Below are 19261 nucleotides of genomic sequence, written 5' to 3'. Positions count from 1 at the left end.
AATGATATCAATTTTTTGTAATCTCTTCCAGAAAATAAAAGCAGAAAGAACACTTCCTAAATCATTGTACAAGCCAGTATTACCAAACTAGAAAATTATTATCAAAACTAGACAAAGATACTACTAGGAAGGAAAATTGCAGACCAACGACTCTCAAGAAAATAGATGTGAAAATCTCAACAAAATACTGATAAGACAAAACTAATAATGTGTCCAAATAATTACACAGGCATACTTTGATACTTGATTTACTTGAAACTCATTCAGTTTGGTACTCAATACATTTTGATGTGAAAATTTTGTCCTGGTACTTATAATTTGCTTGCCACTGGATACTCAAGCTAGAACTTGTAGGTGTTGATTGCCTTATGACTTACTACTCTTTTCAGCCAAAACAATTCATTTAGTGCTCATTATTTTTGGTACTTGTGCCTCCTGGAACCAATTATTGATGAGTACCGAAATATCACTTTACCACTATGATCAAGTGAGATTTATTCCAGGTATGCAAAACTGGTTTGACATTTGAAAATCTATTTATATAATTCATCACAGACAAGCTAAAGATAAAATAACATTACATATCAGTAGATGCAGGGGGAAAAGTATTAGATACAGTCCTGCACCTATTCATGGTTACTCTCAGAAAACCAGACATAGAAGGAAATTTCTTCAATTTGATAAAGAATATCTCTAAGAATCTTGCAACTAACATCACACTTAATGAAAAAGAAGTCTTTCCTGTCAGTCTAGGGCTATAATAATAATAATGTTCCCTCTTATCTCTCCTATTCAACATTGTATTTGAAGTTCTAACTAATGCAATGACAGTAAAGTGAAATAAAAGTTATAGAGATTGGTAAGAAATAAAATGCTTTTGCTCGTAAATGAACACACTCCATGAATACAGCCATATGACAAGGAAATGGCAAGAATACAAAGAAGTAAGATCAGTGGTTTCCAGGGGCACAGGAAGAAGCAGAAGAATGAATATGGAACTGAAGTGCATTTTTAGAGGAGTGAAACTTCCGAATAATCACATACTGGTAAAGGCATGCTATGTATTTGTGAAAACTCATAGGAATGTATAATACAAAATGAATCCTTGTGCAAATTGTGGAATTTAGCTGATAATAATGTTCATCAATTGTAACAAATTTACCATGCTAAAGTAATTGAAGAAGCCATGTGTGTGAAGGTGGGGGGGGGTATTTTTTCAAACCAGGACTTGTGCATGCTAGCCAAGTGTTCTACAGATGAGATATCCCTAGTTTTTTTTTTCAAATTTTTTATTTTAAAGACAGTCTTGCTAAGTTTCCCAGGATGGCCTTCAACCTGTGATACTCCTACCTCAGCCACCAGAGTACCCAAGACTATCAGCATGTACACTGAACGTGATTTCTCTATATTTTATGAAAAAGCATACTTAAATCCATAAGGACATTTCCAAAACAGATTCATGAAGTTTAGAGTTTTGCATATATTCACATTTAACTTATATTGCCAGTGTAATAGTCTATAACAATTACAGTCTTACCAAAAGAATTTTAGGTTTTTAATTTTCAACTGATCAGAAAGTAGGAAAGTTGTACATATTAATGGAGTGTCATGTAATATTTGATGCATATATGTACACATTGCATGATGGTTAAATCAAGTATTACCATATCTTTGTTTAGAAAACTTTGAAAATTCTTTCATCTAGCTTTTCAAAATGTACAGTACATAATGCTTTCTATAGTCATCATACCGTATAATAGTACCTCAGAGCTTCTTGCTCCTAAATAACTGTACATTAGTACCTATTGGTCAAACTTTTCCTATTCCGCCTCATTCCTTCTTTCCTTGGCTGATGGTTACCACCATTCCACTATCAACTACTATGAAATCAAGCTTTATAGATTCTACATGTGAATGATACAATGTGGACTTGGATTTCTGTTACTGACATATAATTTAGCATAATGATCTGTAATTCCATACAAGTTGTGGCATGAACATTTTACCAATACTGATTCTTAATGTTGAAATATGTTCCTTATATGCCCAATTTTTCAACAGCATTATAATAAAGGAGCATTGAATTTCATCAAATAACTTATCTGTAATAATTAAGCAGTATTGGTTTTTACCCTTTATTCTGTCAATACTATGTATCGTATGTATGGATTTTCTTTTGTTTTATTTTATTAGTACAGGTTTGCAGTTCATGAGGTTTACAATCATCTTGAGGAGTGAGTACATATACATAATACAGTTTGTGTCTTTTTTTAATCCCCTCTTCCTTTCCTCCCTGCTCCCTCTCTTCCTCCTCTTCTAATTCCACTATCCCAATTTTCATTCTTGTTGATATTATTAATGTTAGCTCATGTCAGGACATAATAATATTTACATTAATTGAGGTTATTAAGTTCAATTACATGGCATATCTTTATTCTACTTATTTCCCCTTCCCCTCTTTCTCATCATTCACTCTTCTCCCTTCAGAGAACTTCCTGTTGCAAGAGATCCCTTGTCCCTTTCTATGCATCTTTATTATTCTTTTTGTTTACATTTTGCCTCACTCAAATGAAAGATACCATATGCTATTTAAAGAGAATATAATGTAGAGGAAACAAACCAAATACATATATTGAACCATTCTTTTCCCCTCAAGATGAAACTTAACTATCACAGTGAATAGCATTTTCATGTGCTGTCAATTTTGCTTGTACTTTTAAAGGATTTTTTGCACTTATGTCTGTCAAGGTCATTGGCTTATAGTTTTCTTTCTTTTTCCATTTTGTTTTGTTTTGTGTTGTTTTTTGTTTTGTTTTGTCCCTATCTAAGTTTGGTAACAGCTAAATGCTGGCCTCACAGAATGTGTTTGGAAGAATTTCTCTCTCTTCTATTTTTTGGAATAACTCAAGGACAATTGGTATTTTAATCTCCTTTTTTATATTTCTTCCCAATCTATAGATTGTTCAAAAGTGAGTTGTTTAATTTTCATGTAGTTTTACAGTTTCCAGTGTTTCTATGGTTATTGATTTCTAGCTTTATTGCACTGAGGTCAGAAAAGATCTTCAATATAATTTCAGTTTTTAAAATTTTGTTGAGACTTGTTCTATGGACTATCATATGATCTATCATGGGTATTCCATGTGTTGATGAGAAAAATGTATAGTTTGCAGCTGTTGGATGTAATGCTCTGTAGATACCTTCTATGGCCATTGGTCTAGGGTGAAATTTATTTCTGATGTTTCATTGTTGATTTTCTGTTTGAATTAACTGTACACAGCTAAAAAGTAGGGTACTGTTGCCACCAACTATTATTGTACTGGATTCTTTCCCTTTAGGTCTATTAATACTTGTTTTATATATTTTAGTGGTACAATATTGGCTGCATACATATTTAGAATTGTTTTTCTACTCACTGAATTGATATTTTTATTATTATATAATGACACTTCTTACATTTTCTTTTACTTTTGATTTAAAGCTTATTGAATTTAATACTAGCATTGGTGATTCTGTTTATTTTTGGCTTTTGTTTACATGAAATATCTTATTTCAGCTCTTCACTTTACATACATGTATGTTTTTAGAAATGAAATGATTTGTCTGGCTTTAAATGTATAATTCAATCAATTTACATCCAATAAGGTAATTCAATCCACCAAGGTAGTTATTGCTGGGTAAAGTTTTACTACAGACACTATAAAACTTCTTTTCTAGTTTTATTGTAATTTCTTTCTTTCCAACTCTTTTAAGTCTTTCTTTGTGGTTAAGTGAATTACTTTAGTAGTGTTTTTTGATTCTTGATTACTATTTTCATTGATCTATTACAATTTTTACTTTGCTTTATTTATCACAATGCTTACAAAAATCTCTTGATCACAACAAGCTACTTAGCAATATAACATGGTCATAAGAAGAACATAAAGTATTAGAAAACTAACCAGTCATTTTGCTTTACTCTCCATATTTTGGGCATTTGGTATCTGATCTTACATCATTCTATATTGCCTATTGTTTATCACGTTAATGTAGTTAATACTTTAAATCGATACTTAAGTCTTCATACAAAAGATATAAATGGTTTTTTACAAGGTAGGCTTAGATATTGGGAAGAGGTTGGAAATAGAAAAGGGACATGATGGTAATTGGGTGGAAAATAATCAAAATACATATGCATGTACCAATACATTAAATGAATCTCACTTTTTTGTATTATTAATATGAACTAATAAAAAGATAAGAATGGTTTAGGCACCATGCTTTCAATATTAGAGCATTCCAAACTTATTTGTTTAATTACTCTTACCAACAAGTTTTATACTTCCTGTTTTGTCCTTAGTCATTAACCTCTCTTACTTTTCACTTTGAAGTACTTCCTTCAGTATTTCTTGTAAGACAGATCTAGTGGTGATATTCTCTCAGCTTTCATTTGTCTGGAAAGATTTTTTATCTCTCCTTGATTTCTAAATTATACATTTCTGAATATAGTATTCTTAGTTGATAGTTTTTCCCTTTGGTATTTTGATATTATCATGCCACTGTCTCTTGGCCTGTCAAGTTCTTGCTGGTAAGTCTGTTCTAAGGCAAATTGGAGTACTTTTATTTATTGTTTCTTTTCTCTTGAAGCTCAATGAACTTCTCTTTATCTTTCACTTTTGAGAGCTTGATTTAAAAATGTCTTGGGCTAGGCTTGGATGAGTTAAATTTGATTCATGACATTTAACCTTCTTTAGTTTGATATTTTTATCTTTCTCTAGGTCTGAAAGGTTATTTCCTACTATTTCTTTCAATAAGTTTTTTACTCCTTTGGCATTTTTGATTCCTTCTTATACCCTAATAGCACAAATACTAGCTTAATTCTTCTGCCAAAGTTCCCATATGCTTTCTTCACTCTTTTTTTTTTCTTTCTTTCTTTCTTTTCTTTTCTTTTTTTTTTTTTTTTTTTTTTTTTTTTTTTTTTTTTTCTTTTGTCTTTTTCGTTTTATCTGTACCGGGGATCGAACTCACGACTGCCTGTTTGCAAGGCAGGCGCTTATGCCGCTGAGCTAAATCCCCAGCCCCCACTCTTCACTCTTTTTTTTCAACTACATATTTTCAAATAGCTTGTATTTGAACTCATTAATTCTTTATTTTGTTTGAACTATCCTGCTATTAATGTCTTCTAACACATTCTTAATTTAACTAATTTTTAATAGCTCCTATCTCTTTATTAAGTCTCTGTTAGAGTCCTGACATGTTTCTCATCATGCTTACTGAGTTTCCTTAAAAGAGTTGTTTTAAATTCTTAGAGTTCACCCATACTGATTCTTGCCTGATTGGTTTCTGGCACCATATTTTGAGTCTTAGCTGGGTTCGTGATTTCCTGAATGCTCTTGATGCTTATTGGCATGAAATTCATTAGAAAAATGAAGTATTAAATATTCATTTCAGTCATCCTAGTGTAGATTTACATCTATCTTTCCATAAATTCTAAGCAGGCTGCTTATCTTCTCTGAATCTGTTGTCACTTTCACTATTTCAGCAGTAGATGGCACCCAGGTCTGAATTTGCCAGGAATCTTGTTGGTATATTGTTGCTATTTCTGTACTAGAGGGTAACATAAGCTGACATTTGTCCTAAATATTCTGTGGGTGTATTGTTCAGAAAGAAACAGACAGTAACCTAGAGAAAGTAGTCTGCCCCTACATGCCTCTTCCTGATGCCAGAGTAGGACTATGGAAGGGTCAGTGTCAGTATTTTCCGTCACACCTTTAGCCACTAAAACCATCAAGCTGTGTCACATTCTGAATTCACAGCCCACCAAGACCAGCACAACACTGTGGTAAGACCAATCATACACTTCTGTGGGCTGTCTATTGCTGAGGTGGACTTCTGGTCTATGACTGGGGAAACCAACTGTGGACAATGCTAGCTAAAACAAAATCTGAATGATTGAGACTGTGTGTTTTCCCCTGCCACTGGAGCTGCATCAGAGGCTCTTTTCACATAGGCCTGGGGATGGGGGTCATAGATTTTGCCCGGGATTAGTTTTCAGTAGCCAAACACTAAATTCCAGGAAAAGCCATGTACTTAAGACCCTGTCCTATCCCCAGTGAATGATGTCTTGTACTTTATGCTGCTCAAAGTTACTTGGTGAAGGCAAACTGCTGGCCACCTAGCTAATGCTATGATGGGTTAATCCTGAGTCCCACAGCCACAAGGACATGCAATTTTGGGTCAAAACATGAGTCTTTTCCACTAGGGCACAAGTCTCTGTCTGATACCAAGGTAGATCTAGATCTGCATCTGTAAGCACTGGTCTCTTGGTAACAGAGTTGCCCACAGTTGGGGAATAGGTTTTAGAGATAGTCCATTAGCCCAAACGCTGTGGCTAAGCTGAGTCACATCAAGTTTCACAGCAACAATGACCGACAGTGTCTCAAGAGGGAAGTTGTTCCTTGCCAAAAATATTTTAACATGCCTACTTTCCCCAAATCTCACAAATTCAGATACTTCTTTTCTTTCCAATATGATGGGGGAGTGAAATATTATGTTACTTTATTTTTCATGTTATTGATTGGTAGTGAAGTATTACATCATAGTTTCAGTGATAAAGTATATTTATTTTATATGAATTATTTGTATATATCTTTGCCTATTTTACTTAATATGCTTATTTTAACCTCTTATTTCAGGCAATCTTAATATATTATGAGCATCAATCATTGGTCAAATGTATATATAGCAAAATCTTCTCTCAAGTCATTGTTTGTCTTACAATTTATCACATTTCATTTTTATGCCTGCCATTATTTTCCTAAATGATTTCAAGATTTCATTTCTGGCTTCAGAAAGGCTTGTCTATTTCAATATATTTTTGAGCATCTTGTATGTATTCAATTTAAGTATTTAATACATGTGACTTTACTTTCTATCAGTGATTTTAAATCTAAATAATAATCAATAGTTCAAATATTCTTTGCCTGTTTGCATGAAGTGCCATATTTTTTTTTGAAGTGCCATATTTTTAAAAATTGTTTTTATTCACCTCTCAGGGTATGCCCTAAATAGTCAGTTGTTCAAAAAGCATTTCTTCACATTGATGTCATTTCATATTTATCATAAATTAATTTTTATATGCTACATAGGTGTGTTTCTAAAAATTATTTTATTTCATTGATATATTTGTTCATGTCAGGATTTTATATAGAGTTTGCCAAAAATGTATACACAGTTCAGGAAAAGAAAAAAAGGAAAAACAGTATGATGATCTTTCAACAGATGGTATTATTCTCATATGCGGGACCCTAGAGGATGTTATATATCACAGGAAACCCACTACACTGTCAGTTCTTAGAGAAAGCATTGAAAATGCATGTGCAACAATCTCAATTATCAAGGTTACCGAAACAGCAGTTCATCATACTAATAAATGTCTGGAAGCTAATGGCCACCTCTTACAGCACATCTTGTAACTGTAGAACCCAAAGGAAACTTGTATTAATCTCATGGATATCTCAATAAGTTTAGTATTAAAATATTTACATGAACTTCCTTTTCCTGAAATGTATACACATTCATTCAGCAGGCTCTATTTTTACTATTACAGTTTTAAAATACAGTTTAATATTTCCAAGGTGTTATTTTTCTGGAGACATTATTATTTTTTGTCAGATTTTTCTTGGCTATTGTTACACATTTGCACTCCCATATGAACTTTTATCAAGTCATACCAAAAAGTTTATTAGATTATAATATTTTCAGCGATGGAACCGTAAGAAGTTCAATAAATACTTTTCCTTCAAATACTATAAGACTGGATATTACAGGGCTCTGGAAATTGATTAAAAGCAAACAACAAATAGAGAAACATTTATTTATCAAACTGTGCTATATATTTTAATAAAAACAGTGGAAATGCAACACTCTTCTTACCTGAGGCTATTCTCCACCTAACTCCCTCAGCTCCTTCAGTGTTGTAGTTTTACTTGGATGCACTGGCTTTTAAACCAAAGTTGCACTGCCAGGGGCCAGGGATTTAACTCAGCATCTCCAGCACTTGCCTGTTAAGCACAAGGTCGTGAGTTCGATCTCTGGTACCAAAAACAACAACAACAACAAAAACAAAGAAATAAAGCTTCACTGCCAGAAGTGCTATCTTTATTTGAAGAAGGGGGCAAAACTTTCACAGTTAGCAAAAAAGGTATCATAAAGGTAAAACCTACACTCTAAAAAATATAACCAGAATGAAACAGCCCTTAAATAGGTTCCAACAGCTTTAAGATGGTAATGAAAAGAATCAGTGAATTAAGGATAAAGCAATAGGAAATTCTCTAATATGATAAATGGATAAAAATGAAGGAAGAATAATGGAACATCAGGGACCTGTGAAATATTATCAAGTATATAAACATGTGATGAATAAAAATGGTGTCATAAATACATTTGAAAAGATAACTGCAAACTTCTCACATTTGATAAAAAACATTAATCCACAAATCAAAAAAGCTGGATAAATACCAAGATAAACATGGAGACACACCTACACACATCAGAGACAAAATGCTGAAAAAAAGAGAAATGATCTTAGCCAAAAGGCCAAGAAGCAATGTGAAGAGAAAAATCTTGGAAACCAAAGGAGAAAAACATCTCATTGTGTGTAAAGAAGCAATAATTAAATTAATGTTTGACATTTAACCAGAATCAGTAGAGACTAGAAAGCAGTAGGATAATATATTCAAAGTGCTGAAAGAAATAAGATGTCAACTAAGGACCCTATATAATTCAATTATCTTTTAGAATGGAGGTAAAATAAATGCAAGCCTCAATCAACAAAAACTGAATGTTCCAAGAAACATTAAAGACTTCAAGTTGAAAAAATGTCATATCAAATGCCTACTCAAAGTAGACTATGATAAATGAAAAGCTACACTATAATCTCTAGAGCAGCTAACAAAAAACCTCAAAAATATAGCTTAAAAACTCAGTAGGACAATTGCACATTAGAAAAGATTTGTTCAACCTAAAAGAAGGTAGTTAAAGAGAAACAAAAATGATGTGAGACATATAAAATAATTAGCAAAACATTTAGTATAATTCCAATCATATCTAAAATACATCAAAAGTGAATGAATGATATATTCTAATCAAAATATTGTCAAACTAGATAAAATCAAGAATAAATTGTATGCTGTTTGTAGGAAGCACATTTTAAAGATAAGTTGAAGTTGATAAAGTATATCATCCTACCTTAAAATAAGGGGTTGAAATGGTCATATTAATACTAAACAGACTCTAATTCAACAGACAGCATGGCAAAGAAAAACATTTCATAATGATAAAAAGTTCACTATATAAGAAATACATAGACATTCCACCTAAAAAGAGCTGCAATGCACATGAATTAAAGCAAAGCTAGAAGAATTAAAAAGGAAATAAATGCTTCAAAAATGTCTAACCCTAACTCTAGCCATAACCCTGAAAATCTTAGTAATTTATAGAATAAGTAGAAAAAGTAAAAATATAGAAAACTTGAACAATATCAAACAGCTTGACCTGATATTTCAGAACATTTTATACCATAACAACAGAGTGTAGATTCTATTCAAACACACATGAAGCATTCTCTAGTGCAAACTACAAAAAGGGAAATAAGCATATCAACATTTATGTACAACCCTTAAGCAGTGCTTGAAAATAAGTTATGCTTTAAACTCTTTAACACAAAGAATAAATACTTCAAGTCAACAATTTAAATTTCTACCTTAAGAAACTGGAAAAATAAGAGCAAATTAAACAAAAAACAAGAAGAAAAAGCAATAAATAGATCTTCTTTTTAAAGATCAATAGCAGATAAATCTCCATCAAGATAGAAAAAAGTACAATGAATCAGGATGAAGAAATAAAACATATTTAGATTGGAAAGAAAAATGCAAAGTTTTGATTATTAATAGATTACATAGTCATTTCTGTGGAAATTCTAAGAAATATACAAAAATACTGGCATTAATAAATGAATTTAGCAAGATTCTAAAATACAAGACCAATTACCAAAGTGAATGCATTTCTACATAACAATGACAGATAAACAGAAATTTTAAAATACATGCATTTCTAAGGTAACAAATTCTTAGCAACAAATTTAACATCAAAAATGTGCGAGGCTTATACACAAAAAACTTCAAAACATTGTTGCAAGAAATTAAACGACACTTACATAATGAGAAAATATACCCTGTTATAGATTGATGGATTAACGACAATTACATAATATACCCTGTTATAGATTGATGGATTATAAAACATAATTTGTTTTATTTTGCTTTTTGGGTTTTTTTTTTTTTTTTTTGTACTCTGGATCAAACTCATGATCTTGCACTCACCAAGGAGGTGCTTGCACCGCCGCTGAGCTAAATCCCTGGCAACATAATGTTTTTAAAATGTTAATTCTCTCCAAACTGATCTATAATTTGAATTTGATCCCAATAAAGATCTTTTTAGACTTTTAAAAATAGAAATTCACAATTTTAATGTTTATAAAGAGATACAGAGAACTTAAATAGGCAGAACAATTTTTTAAAATAATAAATTTTTGAGACTTCAGTTACCTGATTTTATAATTTATATTAAATCTACAGTAATCAAGATAGTATACTATTGGCTTAAAGACAGACATGCTGGTCAATGAAACAGAATTTAGAATCATGAAATAGACCTGCATAAATATGACCAACTGAATTTTGGGAAAGCTGCCAAGACAATTCAATAAATGGGATGGTGACAGTAAGAATCTTTTTGATAAATTGTGTCAAAATAACTGAATATCTACACGTAAAATTATTACTATCCTTATCTTAATTCGTGTAAAATTAATTCAAAATGAATCAGAACTCTAAATGTGAGAGTCATACCTTTAAAACTAGAAAAAAGCATGTGAGAAATTCTTTGTGGCTATGGTATGCTTAATAATGGCCTACATATTATCCCTGGAAACAGTGAATATGTTGTTTCTCATGGTAAAAAGAATTCTGAGGATATAATTAAGGCTCATGAGTTGGAGATATTATCCTGGATTATATTGATGGGCCCACTGTAAACACAGAAACCATTATAAGACAGAAAGAGGAGGATTAGAGTCAAAGATGTGATAGTGAATACAGAAGGTGTAGTGATGTTCTTTGAAGATGGAGGAAGATGCCATGAGACAAGAAATATAAATGATCTGTATAATCAAGAAAAGGTAAAGAAACAAACAATCCCCTGATGCTTCCAGAAGAATATAGCCCTACCAACAATAAAATTTCAGATCCATAAGACTCACTGTGGGCTTCTGAGTCCCAAAACTATAATGTAACAATTGTGGTGCTTTATGAGACTAAATTTGTAGTAATTTGTTATAGCTGCAGTAAGAAATTAATCATGATTGACCTTAAGTTAGGCCACGATTTCCTGGATAAGACACAAAAGGCATAAATCACACAATTAAAAAATCAAAAACATTGTGGCTCATCCAAATTTAATATTTTTAATTGTTAGTACACATTGTAAAGAAAAAGCCAAAGACTTGAATATATAAAGAGAACTTTTATATCTCAGTAATGCTGAGATAATCCAATAATAAATAAGTAAAAGACGTGAACTGCCTCGTCACTAAATTAGTACTCAAATGATCAATAAGAACTTAAAACATTCACAATATTATTGATTGTGAAGGAAATAATAATTAAAACAACAGTGATTTTTAAAAAACATAGTGGTACAACACAACAAAATCAGTAAAAGGGATAAAATTAGAAAAACGATGGCTATGTAGAGGATCTACAATGACTGGAACTCCTATATATTGTGAGTGGAAATGAAAATGGTTATCACTACACACAAAAAACCAATTTAACGTTTCTTAACAAGTTAAATATACATCTACCCTTAATGACATCAATAGATATATACCCAAGAGAAATGGTAGTATGTGTTCACACAAAGACTTGTATACAGATGTTAACAATCATATGCACAAGAGACAAATGCTGAAAACAAATGCCTATCAACATTAGAATGGACTAGTAAATGATTATACATTCATAGAATAGAATGTTAATCAGTAACAAAACAGAAAAGAAAAAGCTACTGATCCATAGAGAAGCATGAAAGAATCTCAAACATTTCATGCTAATAAAGAAGCTAAGCACTAAATACTGTATAATTTTAACATTTTTCTAAGTCTATTTTTTTGATATGGGGAATCAAACTCAGGACCTTGCGATTGCCAAGCAAGGGCTGTGCTACCGAGCTATATCCCTGTCACATTTTTGCTTTATTATATTTTGATTCATATTGAATGTGATTCAGTGTGTTATTTCTATACATACAGCATTTACTAATTAAACGAATCTTTCTTTATCCACTCTCCTCCACTAAACATTCTGAACCTCTAGGGATGATTATTCTACTATCAGGTTCACTTTTTTAGCAGGGACATTTGAAAGAGAAAAGGTACTTGCCTTTGTGTGACCTATTTCACTTAACATATTAATGTCCTCAAAATGCATCCATTTTGTGACAATTGACAAAATCTCACCTTTCTTTATGGCTGAATATTCCATTGTTTATGTAACCCTTGGGTTTTGCTTTTTTTTTTTTTTTTTTTTTTACTTTTTAAATAGACGAAAGGTTGCTATGGTTATCTATTGCTTCTCTAGTGAGTTTTTTCAGTGTGTGCCTTTCAAAGAATTAGTCCATTTTATATAAATTGTTTCACATCTGAGAATAAAATTGTTCACAGACAACTTTAGTTCCCATAAGACCTCATTTTTTTCTTAAGAAAAATATCAGTGTGGCCTTTAGTGACGTTCCTGTTTTTTATTCTTGATATTGGTAACTGTTTTCTTGCTTTTTTTCTTGGTCATTCTGATTACTGGTTTATCAATTTTATTTATCTTTTTTTAAGGTCAGGTTCAGCTCCACTGATATTCTACTGGAACTCTTACATGGAATCTTAAATTATTTATATAAGACATTTCTTTTTTTCTATATAAGAACTTCATTTAAAGTTCTAAGCATTGATATAGCCATAACCCACAAATTTCGATCTGAGCTACTTTCGTCTTCATTCAATTCAAAATATTTTAAAGTACCTTTCAGATTTCTTCTCTGATCAATGGATGCTAGTTTGAATATGATTTGTGTCCTTCAAAAGTTCATATACTGGAAGTTTAGTTCCCAATGTGACAATGTGGGGCGTGATAGAAGTTTAAGAGGTGGGTCATTGTGGGAGGTATTTAGGTCAATGGGAAGTTCCCTCAGAAAGGATGAAATAGTTCCTATAAGATCTCACTTTTTTTCTCATTAAGAACAAGTTTTTCTAAAAGAACCATGCTGGTCCTTTCCAAATCTTGGGCTTCTTGTTTCACCATGTATTCTCTCCTTCTTTCTTGCACTTCTGCCATCTGCCATAATGTGTCACAGCCAAAGTCTGTTCATTAGAGGTGAAACAGATGGGAAAACTCAATGTTGGACTTTCAACCTTCAAAACTGTAAGCTCAATAAGTATTATCTCACTATACATTTTCCAGACCTAGATATTTTGTCATAGCAATGAAAAATGGACCAATACCATGGGCTTATTAGATGTACATTTCTCATTTTCCAAACTTGAGGAATTTCCTGGATATCTTCTATTACTGATTTCCAATTTAATTCCAGTGCAGTCTGAAAACACACTTTATATGATTGATATGCTTATAAATGGTTGAGGTTGCTCTTATGACCCACAGTATAATATATATTGTTGACTGTCTCTGATTTTGCTGGGTGGACAGTTTTACCAGTGTCAGTCATGTGTTGCCCAGGTACTTTGTACCTTTACCATTTCTCTGTTTCCTTGTACCATCATCTATTGACAGAAGTGTTGAAGTCTCTAACCACAATTGTAGATTTGTATTCTCTTCTCAATTTTAGTAATTTAAAATACTTTATGTATTTTGAAATTCTGTTGTAAAGACAATCCTTTATTGTAAAAAGGTTTGCCTTTTGGACAGTTGATTCTTCCATCATTATGTCCTTTTTTCTTTGTTTCTTTTTTGTTTTTTGTGACAAGGTGTCGCTATGTAGTAGTCTAGGATGGCTTTGAAATCACTATGTAGTCCAGGCCTGCCTCAAACTCATGGCAATTCTCTTGCCTCAGCCTCCCAAGTACTGAGATGATAGGCATGTGCCCCCATGCTCAGCCATTATATTATGTCCTTTTGCATTCCTGTTAATATTCTTTTTCTGAAGTCTAATTGCTTGCTTCTAGTACAGCAACTATATTTTTGTTTTGGTTAGTTTTGCAGTATGTATGTAACATATTTTACATATGTTTCATTATTTTACTTTTTAACTATGTTTTTATAATTAAAGTTATTGTAAACAACATATAATTGGGATTTTAGTTTTTATACAATAGGTACTGATTTTAAAATGGTGTGCTTACACTATTTACATCTAATACAATTGTTGGTATGGTTAAATTAAAATCTATGAACTTAATAGCTATTTTCTATTTGTTCTAATTCATCTGTCTTTATTCTGCCTCTTCTGCCTGCTTTGATGCATTTTAAAATTCTATTTTATCTCCTAAGTGCATTAATTCTACTTATTTTTAAATAGAATTTTACTAATTTCACAGTTTGATATGTATTGTAATATCAGAGTCTACAAGAAAATACTATTTCTCTGCTTTACATGAAGTATAAGGTTTTTATGGCTGCGTATCCTCAATTGCTTTCTCCTACCTATTGTACTTTTGGAAGCATAACTTTTGATTTCATATATACTATGAATACATGGTAAGTTGCTACTATTTCTCCTTTATCTACTGGGTTAAAATATAGTCTAATAAAAATAAACAAAATTAATAATTTATTTTTACCTTCATTTTTTTCATATCCATTACTCTTTATTCCCTTGTATAATCCCAAGTTTTAGTCTCATATGATATGACAGGTTTTTAAACTGAAAAATTTCCTTTTATATTTTAGAGTTGATTTTCTGATAATGAATTTTCTCAAATTCTGTCTGGCTGATAGAATTTTTATTTCATCTTCATTTTGAAAAGTATTTTCTGGGCATATAATTTTAAATCTATAATTTCTATTCATTCATTATCTCCTGATTAGTATGGGTTATAAAAGGTAGTCTCTAAATTTTTCACTGTTTGATTTTTAAAATCTTTCAAGACTTTCTCTTTCTGTTCTAGTACTTTGAATTGGAAATGGTACCTCTGTCTGGATATTTTCAGTCTTTCAGGCATACTCTGAGCTTCATGGGTGCATTACTTGGTAGCTATCATTATTCAAAACTTCTCAGTCATTATTTAAAAATATTTTTCTGCACTACTCTCTTTTCCTTCTAAAATTCTAATTAAATATATGTTAAAACATTTGATATTATCATATAGTTCATGAATGTATTCCTTGTTTTCACTCTTTTATGTCTGTGTTTCACTTTGACCTATTTTAAGGTCCACTGATTTGTCCTCAAAAGTGCCAATTCTGATGAGCCCCTCAAAGACTTTCTTCATCTGTTTCATAATTTTTTATTTCTAACATTTTCATTTGTTATTGGAATTTTGATATCTCTACAGAAATTACCTATTTGACCTCTCATATTTCTTTTTTGTTTTAGTGGTAGAGCTTTTCATTAATTACTTATAATTATTTTAAGTTTCCTGACAGAGCATTCCTAAATTATTATCATATTGGAATTTGATTTGAAGACTTTATTTGTCTCTTTGAAGTGTGGTGATTTTTCTTATTTTTCCACATGCCTCATGATATTGTGAAGAGAGTTAGATATCTTGCATAGAAAAGTAGAGATTGAAGTAAATATATTTTATGACTGGAAATGAGTATATCATTACTTCTAGTAGGCCATTAATGGGGAGGGAGTTGCATATCTCTAGGAACAAAGCTCAGTTTATGATCCATTGCTGCTATGATTATCATCAGTGCATTACAGGCTCTAATTTCTTGTGTCTAAAATGAGGAATGATTGATCAAAACAAGAAATGTTCAATTAATTGGTTTAAAGATTTCCATTTGTGTTGGCCTTTGGAAATGTGTCTTCACATACACTTGTTCATTTCCTATATTTCTGTAAAGAAAATTCTGTTGTTATTTGCTTTCTATTGGTAGGATATGGTCTCTGTATCCTGGGTGTGTCATATTATTAGTTCTCTTGATTCATCATAGCTTTCCTCAGAAGTAAAGCTTTTTCCTCCTTCTCTCTTTCCACAGATGCAATGAGTATTCAAGAGTGTCCTAAAGATAGACATTCTTGTTTTCCTTCTCTCAGAAGATGTCTTATTTTCTATGTGACAGGTAAAGAAGAAAGAATTAGGTGAAGTTCTTATTCTTCCCACAAAGTTGTGCTTATCCTTCCTTAAATATGTACCACAGTATACGCTTTTACTGTTATCATTCTCTGATGTTTTCTGTGAGCATCTAGCAAGGTTCATGGAAGATGGTGAAAGAATATGCAGACTCTTTCAATTTTGTGGACCATAGGGATTTAACACTATCTTGTTATCTGGCTCTTAGCCTTCAACATGATTCTTATAAGAATTATAACTATTCTTATAACTAATTATAACTATTTTATATTAATGTGTGTTTGTGTATTCCCTTTTCCTAAAGGTACTCTTTTCCCTTAGATTCAGGCCCATTGATTATTCTGAAACTCAGGACATTTGATGAGTTTGGAAAAACTCTGAGTTCAAGGAGTTATTTTGCAGATTTTTGTGAATTCTCCACAGAGACAATCTTGTTTTCTATGAATAGTTACATTTATCATTTTCTGCAGTGCTTTTCTTACATTTCTTTTCTTGTCTAATTGCACATAGGACTTCCAACGTAATGTTGATAAGGAGTGGAATAAATAGAAATTATTATTTTCAGTCATTAGTGGAAGCAAACATTCATTTTTAATTAATTAATTATTATGATGCTAGTTGTCTTTTATGAATATCACATATTTTAATGTAAGGTATCCATTGGCTGAGCAAACACCTATTGGCTGAGAAATATCTGTGCCATTAATTTTCAAATGTAGTAGTTAATCACATGTTTATAATGATGTTTCATTAATCACCACACTCCCATGAAATTATCTGTAGTACAAGAGAGAAAAAGGGTGATGTTAAAACTGAGATAAATAGTGTACTACTCTCTTATTTCTCAACATTCACTACTTCTGATAACAGTACTGGAATTTCTGTTTTGAAAGTACTTTTCTGACACTCTCAGCCATCTTGATCACAGAAATCAATTCAAAGAATGAATTTGTAAAATGCAAAAATTATTTTACTAGTTAAGGAGACAGTGATTCTTTCTTTTCCCTGGGAACTAACGATGTGAGGATGTACGGTATTGAGGTACAGAAAACATTACTGCCACCATTTTGAGACCAGCTCAAGAAAGAAGTCTACACAAAAATCAAAGAAGAATTCTAAATGTAGAAAAAATGGAATGTGTAGATACAGTTGATTAGCAGAGTCAACATCCATTCCCAATTCTTTTTGTTTGCTACTCTAAAGCTTGTAAAATATTAATATTCATTTTATCAACCTCTCTCATAGCTGGATGTTGCCATATGACTATTTTTGTCAAAGAGATATTAAAGGGAATTTTTTTTCTGCTCATGTTTTTTTATTCTTTTTTTTAAAATTTTATTTAAAAGTAAAAAGAGAAAAAACAAAAACAAAGCAGTGTAAGGGTACAAGTAATACAGAACTACAAAAAAAAAACAGTAAGAAATCACCAGTTAATAGATTACACATTATCATCTTAGAGATAGTTGCTCAAGTCACAGTATCAAAGCATACAAAGTGGACATTCAAACAGTGAGACTGCAAACAGTTGTGTTCAATGATCCAACCAAAAACATTAATATGGTCAGCTATTTAACACCCCTAAACACACTTGCAGTTGTATCCTTTAGAGCACTTTTTCCCTCTCTTTTTTACAACAAAATTTACACATTTTGGGTTTCATTACTCCTTAGTTCTTATTACTTTTTTTGGGGGAAGAGAATAAAGTCAAATATGGCAAAACAAAGCTGTCAGTCAAAACCAAGGATAGACATAGCACATGATGTAAAAACAGAATACAAGGTTATCAACAATGGTTACCATAATGCCTCTTGCTTCCTAAAAAAAGAATTGTCTATCTCATTAGGTATTATAAAGTTGAACAAAACATAGAGAACAAGACCAATAAAACCTAAACATTGTAAACATTACAGGACTTCCAAAGGAGATAATAGTCAAACCAGAATGGGCATCATAGTGAATCTTATTGCCTTCAAAGTAGTTGCCTATACTCTGATACTTGATACTATCATACAGAACAGAACAGAGTCTAATCAGTCAAAACAAGATAGTAGGAGTATTACAGGACTTCAAATCAAGTTAATAGGAAATCCAAAATGTTATTATAATATATGCTGCTAATATTTTTTATTTTTCCCCTTAATTAAAAAATCATAAAAAATAACTAAATAATTTTTTAATGAATAAGGGAGAGATTGAGATAAAAGAGGACATAACAACATAACAATACAGGTCAAAAGGGAATTTTGATTAGGAAGTTCCAGGAAATTTTTGCTTTTCACATAAAGGGGCACAGGTGTAGGTGGTACTATACTACTCACTCTATTTCTTGCAATGAATGCAGATTTGATATCTTACTTTTTAAAATTTTTAATTTTTATTAGTATTTTTGAAATACATACTAATAACAGTCTTGTAGGGAGTTGGTATATGTATATAACACATCTCAATACTTTGTTTCCCTTCCCTCCAATCCCCTATTATTTTGCCAGTATCACATTCAGTTATTTATCTCACAAATCATTATGAAGTTAATTACCATGCCTACATTTTCTTATCTGTGAAAAGAGAGACACAATACCCAACATCCAAAAGTTAAAGCCAGAAAGTTTTATTTCAGCTCACAATTTGTAGAGGTTTTGGTCTATAGTTCACTGGCTCCAAGGCAGAGTGACATAGCAAAGGGGCATGCCAGAGGAAGCTGTTTAGCACATAAAGGCCAGAAAACAGGAAGAGAGATCAAGGGAGGAAACAGGAAGGCAGATATACTCTTCCATATCTTCCAGTGGCCACTTCTTTCAATCAGAACCCATCTCATAATAGTAAGTCAGTTATAAACCCTTGTAATCCAATCACTTTCCAAAAGCCCTGCCTATGAGTACATGAAAGTTTAGGGGACATCCAGACATAAACCATAAC

At 31.7% G+C, this 19261-nt stretch overlaps 1 protein-coding gene across 4 annotated transcripts in view; it reads right to left on the bottom strand.

Annotated features, from left to right (window-relative positions):
- Positions 1–19261, bottom strand: part of Spry3 (sprouty RTK signaling antagonist 3) — a 128593-nt gene that overhangs the window by 44395 nt on the left and 64937 nt on the right. For all 4 annotated transcript variants that reach the window (XM_063246644.1, XM_023560414.2, XM_023560412.2 and 1 more), the window contains exon 2: positions 7912–8039. The gene's annotated coding sequence lies outside the window, so the exon portion shown is untranslated. The remainder of the gene's footprint in view (positions 1–7911; positions 8040–19261) is intronic.

Source organism: Cavia porcellus, unplaced genomic scaffold (assembly GCF_034190915.1).
Source record: "Cavia porcellus strain 051 isolate PalLab524CR breed Dunkin Hartley unplaced genomic scaffold, mCavPor4.1 scaffold_3, whole genome shotgun sequence".
NCBI classification, from domain to species: Eukaryota; Metazoa; Chordata; class Mammalia; order Rodentia; family Caviidae; genus Cavia; species Cavia porcellus.
The sequence above is the reverse complement of the archived record's forward strand: the minus strand, read 5'-3'. Positions and strand labels throughout refer to the sequence as shown.